The sequence below is a fragment of the Miscanthus floridulus genome, chromosome 8 (genome assembly GCF_019320115.1).
Source record: "Miscanthus floridulus cultivar M001 chromosome 8, ASM1932011v1, whole genome shotgun sequence".
In the NCBI taxonomy this organism is placed as follows: domain Eukaryota; kingdom Viridiplantae; phylum Streptophyta; class Magnoliopsida; order Poales; family Poaceae; genus Miscanthus; species Miscanthus floridulus.
The window spans coordinates 41,595,729-41,613,501 of record NC_089587.1 but is presented as its reverse complement, the minus strand read 5'-3'; the positions used below and the strand labels follow the sequence as shown (position 1 = coordinate 41,613,501).

At 42.0% G+C, this 17,773-nt stretch overlaps 1 pseudogene; it reads right to left on the bottom strand.

The window, feature by feature from the left end:
• LOC136468932 (ABC transporter C family member 10-like) overlaps positions 1–17,773 on the bottom strand; it is a 33,021-nt pseudogene that overhangs the window by 8,663 nt on the left and 6,585 nt on the right.

The window sequence follows — 17,773 nt, the reverse complement described above, 5'->3', positions numbered from 1 at the left end:
ACCGCCTTGAACTCCACCCCCTCGCTGCGTCCACCTGTGGCCCGACCGGTGGCTGCAGCTTCTCAGCAGACCTTGCAGGTCTACTCGTGTCGCCACCCCAAAGAAAAGAGAGGGCGGCACATTCTGTAGCAGCTGCCGAAGCTCCCCCTAGTGCGCCTCCCAGCCCGGCAACGGAGTTCGTCATGGCTCTGTCAAAATTTCCTGGGGCTATCTTGCCAATTCCCCATGTGGAGAAACGGAGGAAGAAGAAGCTGGAGCCACCTAGCAAGGAGCCCCGACGGAGTTGTCGACTTGCGGGCTTCCCCACGTCTACATCGGAGGAATGCCCCTCTCACCTGAAGAAACAAGTCATGCGTGCTCTGGACTTGAATGTAGACGATGAAAGGGCACAAATTAGCCAGCAAGCACTGGATGAATATGTGCAATGTTTTAAGCAGCCCATGCCAACTTCACACACTAAGGCCCTGGCTGCTCTTTTCGGTTGGGCACTCCCTGAGGCGGTGTCTGCTGCTAACTTGGTTGAGTGTCTTGTCTGATTGGCCCTCCTGGTCGCTTTTGCTCTCCAGTATCATTGTGGATCCAGCACACATCCTAAATTGGAATGTACGAGGATTGAACTCAATAGCAAGACAGGATGCTGTTCGAGTCATGGTGGATTCCTCCAAGATTGATGTCGTTTGCCTGCAGGAAACTAAAATGAGTACGGTTTCCAGGCGTATGGTCCTGTCCATGTTAGGAAGTGATTTTGATAATAATTTTATTTACCTTCCTTCGGATGGGGCCAGTGGTGGAATTCTGGTGGCTTGGCGACTCCAGCTGGGCACTATTGGAGCTACCAGGGTGGATGCTTACAGTGTCTCGGTCTAGTTCTGCCCGTCTGATGGTAGTGCGTGGTGGTTGACCTGTGTTTATGGTCCCCAACTTGATCATGACAAGATCCAATTTCTTCAAGAATTGAGGGATGTCAGAGTTAAGTGTTCTGGGCCATGGCTGGTAGTCGGGGACTTCAATCTTATTTATAAGGAGGAGGACAAGAACAATTCCTACCTCAATAGAGCAATGATGGGAAGGTTCAGAAGATGGATAAATGATGTGGGGGTCTCTGAAATTCCTCTTCATGGTCGTAAATATACATGGACCAGCTCCTTCACTAACGCTTCCCCTACTCTTGTTCGGTTGGACAGAATGTTTTGTTCACTGGACTGGGAAGATCAGTTTCCAGGATGTCTCTTGCAGTGTGATGCTTCAATTGGTTCAGATCATTGTCCCCTGATTCTTGGGATGAAGGATTTTATTAGCTGCAAGAAAAGATTTCATTTCGAAGCCTTCTGGCCTTCTCTGGATGGTTTCCAAGAAGTAGTGAAGGATGCTTGGAACACTGTACAGCCTAGTACCTGCCCACTTGATACCCTCGCTCTGAAACTCAAGGCAACAGCCAAGAGGTTACAAAGCTGGAGTCAGAAGAAATTTGGTCACTTCAAGTCCCAATTGCTCATGGCAAAAGAGATCATCCACCAACTTGATATTGCTCAAGAAAGCAGACCACTTCAGCCTAATGAGTTATGGCTACGCAATAATCTCAAGAAGCATTCACTGGCGCTTTCTTCTCTGCTGAGAACAATATCAAGACTCAGGTCCAGGATGAATTGGCTAAAGGATGGGGATGCCAACACAAGGCTTTTTCATCATTATGCAAGGTATAGAAAAAAGAAGAATTTCATCCCCAAATTGCATGTTGGAGATCAGGTTTTCACAAAGCATGAGGATAAGGCAGCTGCTATTCTAGATTTTTATGATAGTCTCATTGGTACTGAGTACGATAGAGGGAGAACTATCAACTTGGACACCCTTGGCAGCCCTGGCTTTGATCTTGAAACTTTGGATTCGCCTCTCTCAGAAGAAGAAGTGTGGAACACCATAAAGGGGATGCCGCCTGATAAGGCTCCTGGACCAGATGGGTTCACTGGCAGGTTTTATAAAAGTTATTGGGCAGTTATCAAGAATGACGTCATGGCAGCACTTCATTTTCTTTGGACCGGAAATTTTAGAAATCTCAAAAAACTGAATTCTGCATACATCACTCTGATTCCAAAAAAGACCAATGCTGTTCAAGTCAAGGACTATAGGCCAATTAGCTTGGTTCACAGTTTTGCCAAACTTGTGACCAAAATCTTGGCTAATAGGCTCGCTGATCGGCTAGATGAGTTGGTGTCCTCTAACCAAAGTGCTTTCATTAAAAAGAGGTTCATTCAAGATAATTTCATGATGGTCCAGCAGACAGTTAAATTCTTACACTCTCACAAGCAGCCTAGAATCCTCCTGAAGCTTGACATTACCAAAGCTTTCGACTCTGTGTCTTGGGCCTTTCTTTTGGAGGTGCTTAGAAAATTGGGCTTCGACAATCGCTGGTGTGACATGATCTGTGGCCTCCTATCATCTTCATCAACCCAAGTCCTCTTGAATGGCATCCTAGGAGAAGGTATTCTGCACAGAAGGGGTCTAAGACAGGGAGATCCGCTATCCCCTATGCTCTTTATTCTTGTTATGGATGTATTAAATCTGATGTTCACAAGGGTTGCTGAAGTGGGGCTGCTACAACCTTTATCAAGGAGGCCTATCCAGCATAGAATCTCCCTATATGCTGATGATGTAGCCATCTTCCTTCAGCCTAACGCAGCAGATATCAACTTGTCCTTACAGCTACTGGATTTATTTGGTGATGCTTCTGGCCTTAGGACCAATGTTCAAAAAAGTAATGTGCTACCAATCCATTGTGCTGAGGAAAATTTGGACCTTATTCAGAATTTGTTGCCCTGTGAGATGCTGGATTTCCCTTGCAAATATTTGGGGCTGCCACTGACCATCAAGAAGCTGACTAAGCAGCAGGTCCAACCCATCATCGACAAAATTGCAGATCAGCTTCCTGGGTGGAAGGCTGATTTGTTGACCAGAGCGGGCAGAGTTATTCAAGTGCAGTATGTTCTCACAGGAATCTTGATTTATGTGGCCATGGCAACAGATCTCCCACCTTGGGCTCTCAAAGCAATTGACAAGATCAGAAGGGCCTTCTTGTGGAGAGGTCGAAAAGAGGCAAAGGGTGGTCACTGTCTCATTGCCTGGCCTAGAGTTTGCCGCTCACGCGAACTTGGTGGCCTTGGGATTGCTGATCTAAAGGCTTTGAGTATTGCTTTAAAAGCGCGATGGCCGTGGCTCAAGCGGAGTGAGCCCAACAAACCGTGGGCAAATCTACCTATCCAAGTCAGTACAGAGGTAGCTGGCCTCATCTCCGTGGCTGTAATAACTGAAGTTGGAAATGGATCTAATACACTCTTTTGGAAGGACAAATGGATAAGTGGCAAAAGTCTCCAGGACATCGCACCTCTAATATATGCATTGGTTCCTAAAAGAAGGTCAAGTACATGTACTGTGGCGGAAGCTCTAACGGGGGAAAAATGGATAGAGGACATACAGGGTGAGATCGGTTCTACTGCCTTGTTCCAGTATCTTCACCTCTCAGATATTCTGAATGCTGTGGAGCTAAATGAGGAAGTTCCTGATAAGCACATCTGGAGGCTATCTGCTTCAGGAAAATATACAGCAAAGAGCGCCTACGATACGCTCTTTCAGGGTGCAGTCGCCTTTGAACCTTATGAAAGAGTATGGAAATCTTGGGCTCCACCCAAATGCAAATTTTTCATGTGGCTTGTCGCTCATAATAGATGCTGGACAGCGGACAGATTGGCAAAGAGGGGGCTCCCTCACCCAGATCAGTGCCTTCTATGTGATCAAGAGGAGGAGGACATTCACCATCTTCTTGTGGGCTGCGTTTTCTCAAGAGACTTCTGGTTCTCCCTCCTATCTCGCTTTGGTTTCGCAGCACTTGCTCCTCAGCCTTCCGACCAATCCTTTGATAATTGGTGGAGAAAAGTTGACAGTGCTGCTAGTGGAGACTTTAGGTTAGGATTGAACTCTCTAGTCATTCTAGGAGCCTGGAGTATCTGGCGGCATAGAAATGATTGTGTCTTTAATGGGGCAACCCCAAATGTTAACTTGGCTCTGGCTTTGGCTAGGGAGGAGGCGCATTGGTGGAGCATGGCAGGAGCCAAGGGACTTTCCATGCTCACTGCTGGAGGTTCAGCCTAAACGACTGATGTAGGGTCGTCTTTTTGGTCTGTCTTAACTGGTGATCTAGTGTCTGTGTAATGGCAAGGGGTGTGTGTGGGGTTTGGGTCTATGTATGACTCTTTTTTCTTCTATTAATACAATGATACGCAGTTCTCCTGCGTGTTCGAGAAAAAAAAACTTAAGATGCCACAATGTTTTAGTAAGAAAGGTAGGCATCCATATATGGATCTATACCTGTGCAAAATAAAAATACATTATTTTTGTAATAATAACTATGTCATGAAAAACTATTGGACGTACAGAGCACAGACAAGTTCGACCTTTTCTCAAATTCCATCACCTGCCCCTACATTCCACATGGAGGAAAAGGAGTTGATGGCAGTGCTAGTCAATTGTATGAAAAGATGGAATTGAATTATACAATAATTTTACTAAGTGTCGCATAGACATCTACACTGTTACAGCCTAGAAATCTGAAGCAATTTAGAATCCAACCAATGAAAGAAAGAAGAACTAAAAATGATAGCACTTTATATTACTCCAATAGAGCAAAGAAATTTTGTAAACAAAACAGAAAGATATTCATGTAACAATATGATATATTGATATTGGGTTTATGGTTGAGGAGGAGGTTATAGAACAATATGTAGAAATGACAATGTTAAATGCAAAGAAAAACATAGAGGAGCAATTAATATACCATTCCTTCAGTCCTTGGGACCTCACCCAGAATAGATGCTATAAGAGTTGATTTTCCCGAGCCAACCTCACCACAGATTGCTACTTTCGTTCCTTGTTTCACCTCCAAATTAATACTCCTCAGATTTGAATTTCCAGAGATGTCCCATGAGAAACAGCCAGATTTGATTACTATGGTATAATGATTAGGTGTACAATACTCCATCAAAACTTGATCCTTCTGTACCTCAGGTGCACCAATAAATTCACTTATCCGACAGAAAGCAGCCCTTGCTTGAATTACAGATCCAATAACATTTGGAATATGATTGATAGGATCCTGAACAAGACGCTGTGCAGCTACAAAGGTAAATACATTGCTGGGATCAAGTGGAACACCTAAGAAGTAGCATGCTGTGAATGTTGCAGCTGAAACAAGTGGAGGAGACGCCCAGAAAAGAACACTAGTATATGCATTTCCCATCTGGAATGCTGACAACCATTTCAGCTCCAGCTCCCGAAGATGTTCTATAACACCCTTGAAATGGAGCTCCCATGCATAAAGCTTCAACATTTTCATGTTCACAAGAGACTCAGATATAGCTTTCAACCTGAGATCTTGAGCTTGCATGAGTTTATTATGGCAGTTTTGCTGATACTTCACAAGAGGGCCATTCATTAAAACATTCAGAACTATAACAAATATAGATGCTATTGCTGCAGGACCAACCGTCTTGTATAGTACTGTGAAGGCAATGCAAAGTTGGAGGCCTGTAGTCCATGTCCGATGAAACCAAAATGGAAAGTCGCCAACCCTGTAGGCATCCACTATGAGATAGTTCGTTATCTCCGCAGAAGAATGCTTTATGTTGGCAAAGCATGCTGACTTTTGTTGCTTTCGGTAAATAGCAGCTGGCAGGAGCGACCTCACTTGGATTCCCACTCTCCGCATGCGAAAATACCACTGTCTCTGGGACAATGATTCTAAGCATTTGGACAAAAGAAGTCCAAGAGCTATAAGAACACCTTCATGCCTGAATGATTTTTTCCCGGATGATGATACATTGATAAATTCCTTCAAAGTATTACTATAGGTACCGAATAACTATTCAGTACCTAGCGGCAATCAAACAGGCCTGACCCGCCGTTCGGGCCCAGCCCACCAACGAGGTCGAGCGCAGCAGCTACTCCCCCCACCCCACTAACGATTTTTCGCGGTTCCAATTTTCATACCCCGTCCGCTCGCACTACTGCCGGCTCCACCCCGCACCCACCGGCGCCGTGCCTCACCACCGCCCTCGCCGCCGCGCCCTGCCTCCAGTCCGGTCTCCTCCTTCCCTCCCTCCGCCGGCACCGCCCGCCCGCACCTCACCCCAGCCCCGCCGCCGCCGCCCTAACCCTACTGGCGTGTGATCTCCGCCCCCTCCCGGTGGGCGAGGTTCACTCCCCTCCACCTCCCCACCGCCGTCCCTTCTCCGTCGAGCAGCAGGCGATGGTGGAGCGCCCCTGGGAGCCGCTCATCTTCCTGCGGGCAGAAGCAGCGAGATCTGAGCGGGAGTGGTACCTGGAGGATGTAGGCGACCTCACGTGCCTCGACCTACGCGACGCCTGGCTGCCGGTCAGGCGGTCACCGAGAACCGCGGCAGCATCGCCTGCTGCGCCGCCTTCCACTCCCTCAAATCCGCCTCGTCTTCCAGATGCTCCTCCTCCCGCTCGCTCCCGAGCCTCGGATGGTATGCGACCAGTCACTGCTCCTTCCTTAATCCTTACTCTCCGCTTCCATTCTTCCCCCTCCATTGCTCTTGTTTCAAGTGAGCATTGCTGCTGCTACTAGGATTGTATAAAAAAATCACAGTATAAAGCTCATGTTCATGGACTATTTTTGTCCCATTTTTCTCTCTAATTTGAAGTTCGTTGAATTGTTGTAAGCATAGCATGTGCAACTTCGAACAAAATAATTTGAAGTTCGTTGAATTGTAGTAAGCATAGCATGTACATCATTCCTAAAATCATCACATCTAAATAGTTAATTTATTGGTGAAACAAAAAAAATTTAGAAATGGCTAATTACTAGAGGGACGCCGATATACTATTTAGATATATTCTATATATAGTGCGCTTGATCTCTTTTCTTACCGGTAACAAAATCCAAAATGATAACTAAGAAAAGATTAACCATCAAAGTTGTGACTAAATATATTTACTATTCAGACTGATGCAATTAAAATATATCTGAACCATATTTTCTAAAGCAATTAAGTGTTGGGAGAACTTTTATACTAACCTAAATTCTTGTTTAAAAATACCAAGGGATGTCTGTTTCACAATCTAGCATTCTAGCATAGTAAGTCAACAATCCCATCGAGATATGATTTGGCTACCAACACTTGCTATAAACAATCCGTCCACATATTGTTTTTTATCTAAACCTCAGCATATGAGGTAATCAAGAGAGATTATAGATACAGAAGGGTTGAACAGTAATGCACTCCAGAACTATTGGCAGGTCTGAGATATATGATTCTGCGAACAATAGCTGCTATGCTCATGCAGTGGTTAAAGCAGGATTACATTAGCACATTAATAGCGTATTTTTAGTGGTCTGTTGCCATGTTTGGGAAAACCTAGCCTCTAGCCTCACTCATCATGGAAGCTAGTCATCATGCTGTTTGATTGGTTAGATGTCCAAAAAGAAAATCATGCTAGAATATGCACAACCGCCAATTTGAGTTATTTGTTATTTGTTTTTTTTTTGTTTAGCTGAGTGATCACTAGTGCTTAAGTCAGAAATAAAACTATATAGAAATAATTTGAGTTATCCGTCCTACCTTCTCTTTGCTTGTAGTTTTCAACAGTTCAGAAGAGCACCATGGGAGGTCCTTTGTTTATTGATTTCCAGCAACAGCTCAGTTCTTGTGCAAAAGCAGGTGGACAGCAGCACATCAGTAGCTTTGCTCTTATCTCAGGTAGTAGCGACCGTAGCTAAGCATCAATTCACTTTTGACTGTTGTAAAAAAATCACTTTTGAGTGAAATGCCCCTTTCATAATAGTGTCTGTAGCTTCCTGCTAACTAATACCTCGGTGGTCCTGTAGTTTGGATTAGCATTACCAATGTATTGGAAACTGATCGCATATTGTGAGAAAAAACCATCTTAAATGCCGTTAGAAATGTATGGTTAAATCCATCTTAAATATTATGGCATGAAGTGATGTATGAAACATAGCTATTATGAGAAATATATTTGTTGCAATCTGAAATGAAGTTCAATTTTGTTTTGCAAATGCAGGTATGCATGCTTGACACGCTCTGTCTTGGTAAGTCTATTCCAGGCTCACCACTCTGTGTGATTATTATAGGTGCATCTGTATTTTATTTTAACCTTGCTGTCTCATACATGGGTTTATGACACTGACTTTATTCCTTTATTTTGTTTAATGAACCATGACTGGTGGATAATTTGGTTTTGACTCTTATTATTAGGTGGCACCATAGCTGAAGCCACCTTCAAACCCTCTAAATATACCGATGCTGATGTTTTGATTGTGAGTATCCACAACCAATAATTGTGTGTGTTATGACAGTGATAGGAGGGAGGGTTTGGCTCTTGTAGCCAAGGATGATTATTCATCGCTCTGAATTTCGTTTCATTTGATAAATTTTCTTATTTAGTAACCCCTGAAATTCCAATTTCTCTGATCATTCTGCGGTAGTCTAGTATGTGCAGATCAATGTATTTTAAGATTTTATTCAGGAGAATGTTGTGGAAAACTAGAAATATCAATTCTATAGTAGATATTTATTGCATGCAAGTGTTCCTACAACTCAGCTCATGCATAAATCGCAGACAAATTTGTTCTATATAAATTACTACTCCCTCCGTTCCTTAATATAAGCCATATAGTTTTTAGCACCAATATTAACGCACGGCCTGAGGAAGGATGTGGGACCGAGAAAAAAGGAAAATCGGGCTATTTTCTCTCTCCCAATTAGATTGCTTCCTAAATCTAAGTGATTGGTTGGTGCATGTGCTATGTACGATGAGAAGATTTCCAAATTAATCAGCGTAGGAGCTGATACGTACCTATATTTTGGAATTTTCTTTAAAAATCTATATGGCTTATATTAAGGAACGGAGGGAGTATTATTTACAACCGCACGTCCCATGAACTTAGCTGGTGCTCCTGCCTTCTGCTACTTCTCCCCACATGCACAGCTTAGCTGGTGCTCTTCACATGGATTATGCTCCTAAACTCCAGAACTCAAAATCCAGATTGCATATAGTGCTTTTTCTGTGCACACATTAGGTTTCGATGCATGGTTCCCTAATTTTTCTGTTCACACATGACAAGATTTCAATTAGGGTAGTGTGCAAATAATTTAATTATTTATTGTTTGCTCCTGTCATGTTGGACGATAAGAAGTTTTTGCATCTACATATTATCTGTGACGAGAAAACTTTAACTTAGATTTGCATATAATAATTGTTTTTTTCCTAGTCACACATGTGTTCCGGTGCAAATAACCAAGTTTTTTATGGTCCACATGCTTTTTTGGAAGGTAGGTAGGTCTTCCCATCAACATATATTTAATTATTTGTTATCAGGATACCTTGCATATAGTACAATTTTTAGTGAAGGTTATTTTGCCATTCTGGATTTGTTTAGTTGGTGATAAACGTTTGATTCCAACTTCTGTGCAGTGCATGCAGTTCACCATCACCATCATCTTACCAGATTTATGGTTATTCAATTAGCTAGCTAATTGTTTTGCAGATTTTACTAAATTTGTGCATTAGTATTTCAGTTTTTAGTAGAAAATTGGGAAATGATTAATGTCTCAAGTGTGATTGTGAGTTGTGACTTGCTAGCCTGCTCTTGGCTGTGGTTTTTAGCGTGTATTATCTAAGTGTTCAAGACTTGGTGTTATGAGCTTTTGAATTATATAATGTCTCACGTATTGTGCTTTTCTGATTGGCCATACAATTTGTTTGAGTTATTCAATTATTTAATTACTATTGAAAGGTCCTTGTGTGGTTTTGGTAATTGAGTGACAACCTAGGTGGACTAATTGTGTTTATGTGAGATACACAGGTGATTAGTCCACAGGTACATGTGTGTGAGCAACATATGCCATAAAAGTGAAAATGGCTTGGAGATGTTGCAAAGCTCACACATGTGATGATGAAGGAGCTTAAATGCACATGAGACATGACATTGAGTCATGTGATCAAGGTGGAGAAGATCAAGACAAGACTTGGCTTGATGGACCGGTTACAAGCGTGAAGGGCAAGTCGAAGGCTTTGGAGTGATGGACCGCGTGGCGGTGAAGCTTGAGCAAGACTTGGCGCCGATGGACGAAGGCAACGGTGAAAAGCAAGTGAAGTCAAGATCGATGAACCAATATAATCACGTGATGATATGAAGTGGATCATATCATTTTTTATCGTGTTGGTGCATGTGTTGCATCAACATTGGAGGAAATGGAATGGAATGCGCAAGGCAAAGGTATAACGTAGGGCATTTCATTTCACCGGTCATAGGTGTGTAGAGAAGTTGATGACCGAGTCTAGGATAGATGGCCGTACTATCAAGAGGGGCAAACTTGTTTGCATATCGGTCATCTAGTGCCACTCGAGTGATCTAAATTTGCATATTCGCTAGGATTGAGTGGCGTGGTAAGTTGAGTGGCTAACCCTTTGAAAAATGGTTGTGAAAATGCTAACATATATACACATGGTGGTGTACACTTGGTGGTGGTGGCACATTTACAAAGGAGATGAAGTTGGAGTTGATGTGGATCAACTCGGTGAAGAAACGGAGATGAGAAAGGTTCCACAGAGTGGACCGGACTCTGGTCACGCAGTGACCGGACGCTGAGGCTCTAAAAGTGACCGGACACTAGAGGCAGTCTCCGGTCCTGTTGTCGGACGAAGTAGTGTCGTTGGAGAGTGACCGGACGCTGGGGCTGCGTTCGATCACGTCTGACTGGACGTGTCCGGTCGGGGTCGGTACCTTACTGTAAACGACCGGACACTGAGGGTCTAGCGTCTGGTCAGTTGAAGCTGCTGCGTCCGGTCTAAAGATGACCGTTGAGATCAGAAGAATGCCGTTGAACGCAGGTGACACGTGGCTGTCATCGGGCGACCGGACGCTGAGGTCCAGCGTCCGGTCAACACGACCGGAGCGTCCGGTCGACCCGACGGTTGCCCAGTGAAGGGGTAACGGCTAGTTTAGCCCTTGGGGCTATAAATTGAAGTGGCCTTCGGCCATGGCTAGAGCTAAGCACCTTAGAGGACTTTGTGTCCATGCTTGAGAGTGCTTAGGAGCCCTCCATCTCACACATACTTGATAGTGATCATCCGATTGTGTGAGTGAGCGATTCTAGTGCGATTGCATCGTGAGGTTGCATCGAGTGGCACTAGGTGATCGAGTTGCAAGCCGGTGGTGCTTGTTACTCTTGGAGGTTGCCACCTCCTAGATGGCTTGGTGGTGGTCTCCGTCGAAGCCCGCAAGAAGCTTGTGCGGCGCTCCGGAGAAGTGCTTTGTGAGGGGCATTGTGCTCGCCCCGCGGGAGCCGCGAAGAGCAACTCTAGTTGAGCGTGTCATTGAGCTACCCTCACTTTCGGGGTAGGTTCTTACGGCGCCCGATGTGCGGGCTTAGCGGGTGATGCTAATTAGCCGCCGAACCACTAAGTGAGCGGTCGACACAACAGGGACTAGCGTGTTGGCAAACACATGAACCTCGGGAGAAAAATCATCGTGTCAACCTTATTCTTCCCGTTGGTTTGCATCCCCATTACACAAGCTTGCAATTACTTTTATACATATTAAGCTTGTGTAGTTGCTCTTGTAATTAGTTAGCTTGTGTAGCTTACTAGTTACCTTCTTGCTTGTGTAGCATAGAAGTAGCTCCCTTGCATGGCTAATTTGGTTTGCGTAACCTTGTTAGTCACATTGCTTAGTCTGTGTAGCTAAATAATTGCGCTCTCTAATTTGACATTGGTTGCCTTGTTATTGAGCATTGCTAGTGAGATTTGGTGGCTTTGTGCTTTTGCTCACTAGCATGTGTAGGAGGTCCCTTGTTGCTTAAAAGTACTAGTGGCATAGGTTTGTGTGACCTTGCTCCTAGAATTGGTTAGGAGAGCTCTAGCTAGCCTAGCACCTTTGTTGCTTACTTAGTATCTTTGCAAGGTGCTAGAGAATATAGATAGAGGCGTGTAGTCTTGGCTAGACCGATAGTTCTAATTCCGCATTTGTTTCGGTTAGCCGACGCGATTAATTTTAAAAAGTTCTATTCACCCCCCTCTAGTCGCCATCTTGACCCTTTCAATTGGTATCAGAGCTAGGTCTCTCATTTGTGGTCTTCACCGACCCGAGAGGATGGCGTCTAATGGGCTAGATGATTGTCCATACATTTTTAATGGCACACACTTTACACGATGGAAAAATTGGATGATATGCAATTTTAAGTTTATTTGCCCTCAAATGTGGTGGATGGTAGATGTAGGCTTTTCTCATGTGTTGGATGAAGATAATCTAACTCAAGCACAAGATAAATGCCTAGATCTCGACATCCATGCTACTAACATCATGTATAGATCTTTGCATGATTTCATATTTGGAGAGATCATGGACATGAAGACTGCCCATGAGATTTGGAGTTATCTCAATGAGAAATATGGGACGGTCTCCGATGATGATGATGATGAGCCCAAGGAGGAGGCACATGAGTGTGTTGAGCATAACCACAATTTGGTGATTGTGGAAGATTGCTCCACCTCATGGTCAAGTGATGATGATGATGATCGATTCACTACAAGTTCACTTGACAAGGTTGATAATGATGCCACAAGTGTTGCAAGTGATGATGCTACCCCATGCACACTTGATGGTGATGATGGTTCATGCTCAAGCCATGATGAAGATGCTATTACAAGCTCTCCAACTACATCACCACATTGCTTCATGTCACAAGGTGACACTAAGGTAACAAATGATAATGTGGTTGATCATGTTGATTCATATGATGAGCTTGTTAGTAGACTTGCTAGCATGACCATGTCTTTAGAAAATGAGAAAGCTAAAACATTGAAATTAGAAAATGAAAACTCATTTCTAAAGAACTCTTGTGAAGGACATAAGAAATTACTTGATGCTTATAAATCTTCACATGATGAGCTAAAATTGAATCATGAGACACTACTTGCATCTCATGATGATTTATTAGAAAAACATGCTTCTCTCATTAAAATGTTTACAAAGAAACTTAAAAATAATCAGAGCTCATCACATGGATCAAATGATAAATTGCAAAATATTGCTAACCCTTGTGATGTAGGCAAGAATCATGTATCCACCTCTTATGATGACTTATTAGATATGCCATGCTCTTCACATATAGATGCTTGTTCTACTTCTATGTCTTGTGAGACTAACCTTTTGAAGGAGAACAATGAGCTCAAAAATGAAGTGAAGAAATTGAGCAACAAGTTAGAGAGGTGCTACAACTCTCAAGTCACCTTTCAGCATATGTTGAAGACTCAAAGAAACTTTGGTGATAAGAGTGGAGTCGGCTTCAAGACTAGTAAAGTCAATCATCAAGAAAGCCGCAATGACACAAGTGGCATTGGCTTCAACAAGAGAAAGATCAAGGGCAAAAGATGGGGCAAGAGAAGATATGAAAGAGAAATGAAGAAGCAAGAACAAGAGAAGCTCTCTCATTTCATGTGCTTCAAGTGCCATGAAGTGGGACATCTTGCAAATGGTTTTCCCAATGAAGAAAAGCTCAAGTTGAAGAAAGAAGAAGAGAGGCTAAGACATGTGAGGTGCTTCAAGTGCCGCACTTGGGGTCATCTTACCTCAATGTGCCCAACCAAGCAATTGGTGAAGCAACAAGTGAAGCCTCAACCAAAGCCACAAGTTGAGCAAGAGAAGGCACCCCAAGAGCAAATCAAGATCAACCATAAAGATGGTGGTGATTTGATGTTAAAGAAGAAGAAAACAAGAAGGGGTGGAAAGGCAAGGCATCCAATGCAAACTCAAGATGCCAAGATGATGAGCAAGAATGAAGATGAGAAGAAAGATTATGCTCACATCAAGTGCTTCAAGTGTGGAAGAATGGGACACTTTGCCTCTAAGTGTCTACCAAGCTTGAGAAGAAGGCTCAAGCAATTCATGAGAGGCAAGGCAATGAGAAGCACCACATGAGCAAGGATGAGAAGGCTCAATCAAAGAGAAAGTGCTACTCATGCCGGGAAAGGGGACACATGGCATATTCATGTCCCCTAGGTAACACTCCTAAGCCTATTTCAATTGATGATGATTCTATGCTTAGGAAGGATGGCAATGGTACCTCATTGGTTGCAATTGCAAAACATCCTGCTATTCATACTAAGGCTATGCCTAAGTATGTTGTTCCTAACTTGAGAGGACCCAAACTTGTTTGGGTACCATCAAAAAGTGGATGATTGATTGTAGGTACCATTGGCATTGGAGACTTGATTCAATTGATCTCATATTAATCATCATATGTTGAATCAAGCATTGAAGCTTAGTGCATATCCAACCCAATGCTAAGTGAAAATTGAGTGAAGTCCAAGTGCTACAACATACAAGTGTCATATTCAAGTTGTGGTGATTTATTGGATTATTTGATGGCTTGCAAATATTTGAGTTGAAGCTTGCTAAATAGATGATCATGAGTTAACAAAGGAATATCTCTTGTTGATCATTTCATTTGGGTGCATATAAGTTGATTGAATTGGATAAATATGCGAAGTTGCTTGCTATAAGATGTTTGAATGGATAAATGATTAGTAATCAAGTTTGGATTTATTTGTGTTGGATAAATTCATGAGATGACTTTTAGTAAGTGGTTTGAATGGATATATGTCTTATGAAAGTATTCAAATGAGTTAATTTCAAGTTTGATTCATATTTGATGAAGTATAGCTCAAGTGATTGAAATCTGTCCTATATTGAAAATCTGAGTGAGCTGTGATCTTAGCCATGTTTGAGAAATCAAAACTTATTGGATTGGCATAAAAATTGGTGTACATGCTCTAGACTTATGGTATAAGATGCTGCAGAAATTTCATGTAAATTGGATAAGAAATGCTTCGATTTTGGAGTGGTTCTTGTCAGCTATAGTGCATCAGTTTTCAGCATGTAGCAGTGGTGGAAGAATTGAAATTTGATAGAAATCTAGAAGTCAAATGAAGCTCAAATTTTTACAGCTGCTATATAACTTAGTAAAGAACATCTCCACCAAATTTCGTGGTATTTGGATTTGTACTTTGGAAAATATGCTCATTCCTTTGAAGGGTACAAAATCTGTCAGAAAAGTGACAAATGTTGGATTGATCTAGAGTCAATTTGATTGAAAGGTCCTCATGTTGGAAACATGTTTACAAGTGTTTGAGGTACCTAAATTTAGTTTTGAGATGATCTAGAAGCATGACAAGATATGAGTACAAGGTCATTTGATTGTGAAGTGTATTTTGCACACTTTTGGTACTCAAGGTGAAGATCAAGATCAAAACTCAAGTTGAAGATGAAGTTTAAGTTCTAGTGACTATTGGAAATCATTTGGTAGAAAGAAAAGGACTTAAAGAAGGAATCAAGGTTATTCATCAAGTTAAGTCCATCACTTGGATCAATCAATCAAGTCATTTCAAGTGAGTATCAAGAATGATTCTTGGAGAAAGGTCACTTCTCCCTAGTGTAGGGGCTTGCCGCCTATGTGTAGGTGAACTAAGTGTGGTACTTGGAAGGCTAACATGGAAGTGGTGATCCGAGGAACATTTGAGATGCTTAGTTGAAGCAATCAAAAGGGTTGATCAAGAAAAGCAAGCAACACCCAAAAGAGAGCTAGTCATGATATTTCAAGTGGTATTCTCAAATTGATGCTCTCATGCAAGCAAAGATCAAAAGATGAAGCAAGCCAACCACAACAAGAAAGTGCACTTGATCATAAGTGGTATTCATTTCATATGGGTGAAGAGTAGAATTCAAAATGGTATCTATTGGTCTTCACCAAGCTTATAATTAGACTTCACATTGCTATTGGAGAAATGAATTGGAATCTATGTGACTATCCTCTACTCCAACATAGCAAAGGTATCATTGTAATGTGCATGATCATTTCATCCCTTACTAGTATGCGGTTAGTGCATATAGTACATGCTTCATAGGATCATGCATGACAAATGAAATGCTTAAATTCATAGCCTACCACTATTGTTTGAATGATTACTTGATCTAGTTGTTAGTACATGAATTTGTTCATGAGCTAGTGAACCCAAGTACTTGATTTAATATGGATTGGTAACAAGTGACAAGTACAACATTGGCAAGATAACCCTTACAAGAGGTGTGAAGAAGCTTGTCATTGGTTCAAACCGGACTTGGAAGCTTAGGCAAATCAATTTTGTTCAAGTCAATCATAGAAGCTCATGATAGTGATAAGAGTACAAGCACAAGACAACAATGCAAATGGATATCTAATTTGTTCGTTTCAAATGGTATCTAGACTCAAGTATTTCATCAAGAATCTACAAATGATGACTAGATCAACTCACAAGTGATATCCTATAAGTGGTACTCATGAAGATAGAAAATATTCAAGAAATGGTTCTTATTGAAAAATCCAACAAATGGTTCCACAAGTGATCCTCAACTTTAAGTGATCATCAAATGAAGAATGCATCCCTCACTTACAAGAGGTCAAGTGTATCAAATGGATGACCCATGCTATCACATAGGGGGAGGTGTCACACTAATTGATATCAAGATCAAAGATCCTATATGTGGTATCTCAAGAAGCCCTACACAAGATTCAAGTGGTACAACTTTCAATTGTTATCAAATTGGTATCTACAAGTGGGGTCATTTTAACAATCAAGTGATGTCCATAAAAAATACAAGACTCAAGCCTCAACCATCTACCCCAAAATGTATACCCTTGCATCAATGAGAAACACACCTTTTATGGAAATTAATGACAAAGGGGGAGAGAGTGTACAAAGATATAAAAGATTATATAAGGGGGAGAGATAAATTGTGTAAGGGGAGAGATAAGATATGAAAGCTTAAGAGGTTGGACATGAATATGGACAAAGAGGGAGTAACATTGAAGAAAAGAGATGGATCAAAATTCTTGGACAAGAGAAGCACACAAGTAGGGGGAGCAAGCTCATGAACTTTGATTGATTGCATTTGATATGTGCATATTCATGTGCTTGCTTGCATTGCATAAACTTTCAAATTCAATATGCATGCTTGTGTGGTGTATGCTAGTTGTAGAACTTGAATGATGATTTGATAACTAGCATGCATAGGATGATAGCTAGACACTTGGTATACTTTACAAGTAATGCTAGTACCTTGCTTTTAATGTTGATCTCATGAGGTATCTAGTGATTTTATTTCCAAGTGACATCTAGCTAACCATGGTGCTAAGGATGAAGTTAAAGGTGCAACTCCGATTGGTATCATACTTCAAAGGTTTACTCTATACACCTTAGCATCATTCGGTAGTAATTACTCTCCCACAATTTCAATCTATGCATATGTGCAAGCTTCAAATTAAATACTCTAGCACATATGTAGGGAGAGCTAATACTACCATTTCGGGTTTATGGTACTTGTCCAAAATTATTTTCACATGGTAAAATTGCTTGGGCAAGCAACATGAATCCAAAAGAGCTTAATTTCCATATCTTTGTAGAGTTGTCATCAATTACCAAAAAGGGGGAGATTGAAAGGTCCTTGTGTGGTTTTGGTAATTGAGTGACAACCTAGGTGGACTAATTGTGTTTATGTGAGATACACAGGTGATTAGTCCACAGGTACATGTGTGTGAGCAACATATGTCATGAAGGTGAAAATGGCTTGGAGATGTTGCAAAGCTCACACATGTGATGATGAAGGAGCTTAAATGCACATGAGACATGACATTGAGTCATGTGA